Source organism: Pipra filicauda, unplaced genomic scaffold, assembly GCF_003945595.2.
Source record: "Pipra filicauda isolate LSUMZ 115617 unplaced genomic scaffold, ASM394559v2 scaffold132_size2486313_pilon, whole genome shotgun sequence".
In the NCBI taxonomy this organism is placed as follows: Eukaryota; Metazoa; Chordata; class Aves; order Passeriformes; family Pipridae; genus Pipra; species Pipra filicauda.
The window spans coordinates 1,911,026-1,912,563 of NW_024103796.1; positions in this window are offsets into that span (position 1 = coordinate 1,911,026).

Here is a 1,538-nt window from a genome sequence, read left to right on the forward strand (position 1 = left end):
TTCCTACCCAAGCTGCCTACCAAGGCTTGCAAGCTCAGTTGTAAATCTGAAAGATTTCATGTGTGGTGTTCAGTTGTTGCTTGCTGTAGCACATGTGCTTGTCTCAGCCCAAATACCTGGTGTGCCTTCAGAAGTACTGCTGCTGTAGTTTACCCATCAGCTACTCATTTTATATAGGTAACACTGAAGGCTGAGGCTGGGTACTGGTACATTTATGGAAGGGTGTCTGTGGTCCCATGTCCCATGCACAGTTACCAAGGGCAGATAAGACACAGTAAGGTGATTCTAATGGTGTTTTTCCTTCCTTCAGTTGCTTTGCATGTTTGCCCGCCTTATTCAAAGACAGGTTATGTTAGTGTCCTACTCAGAAAGGAGGAAAGAAGCATTCAGGAGAATTAAGCAGTTGAATGATAGCAAAAACTCCCTTAGGACACAAGTCTTGTTATAGAGTCTGTCTGGATCTAATGGGCACTAGGTCACAGGTAGGCCGAGAGCAGGGAAGTGCAGAAGGTGATGGTCTGGCTAGTGTCATGTATTGCTGTATGTGCTTCATTCTGTCCCTCCATCAGAATTGGTGGCAACAAATGAGGGAAAGCTGTTGGGAATGAGTGCTACCAGTGAGAGCTGCTGAAAGTGCAGTATGTGCCATTAGGCAAGCAGCAACTGATCACAGAGCAGGCTCATTCAGTGGTCCCCAGCTTCCAAAACAGCTCTTTGAACATAATTTCCTGCTTACTTGAATGAAGAAAATTGTCTGAGAGCAGTGTCCGGGGTGGTACGTAGCCCATAGCAATGAGATCGTCACAGGCAGGGATATGCCTGTGATTGCTGAGTCTGCAGATTAAAAGGTGATACCATTCCTTGTGTGGACCACTGTCCTAATGTTAATGTGGTGCTGGTTTCATCACTTGAGCTAAGGAGGCATTGTCTTGCTTAATGCCATAGCAGCATTGAGGCCAGAAGAGTGTTGCAAGTAAGAAGGTGAGTTTAAAACAAGGTAAGAAGAGGTAGGTCTGCAGCAGCAGGCTGAAGTCTGGCAGCAATTTCCAAGCTGGGGTGGGTATTAGACATCTATTCCTTGGAACAACAAAAAAAATTACACCTGAGCTACAAATGGTGGTAGACAGGGGGGATACTTGAGGCAAATACTGTCCTGTTACTCATTTGTCCCCACATTGATGGAAGGGAGGCACTGGGCTAGATGGACTTTTGGTTCAGTCTGATGCAGCTGCTCTCACTGTTATTGTACAGATATTTAATACACATCTATGCTGTGACTGATATGCACGAAGGTGGCACAAAGATTTGGAGTTAGAAATCTCTGTTACGGGCAGCAGCTATGTCAGAGAGCTGTACAGTGAGCTAGGGCAGCAGTGCTGGGTAAGCCCATCAGATGGCTCTTCCACCAGACTAAGTAAAGCTTGAGTCCAAGGACAAGGCAAGAAGTAGGAAACATTAGATGAAAATTAAGTTTAGATGGGATTGAAGACTTGCACAAACACTTCTGTTGCAGTATTTGCAATGGAATGACTACATCA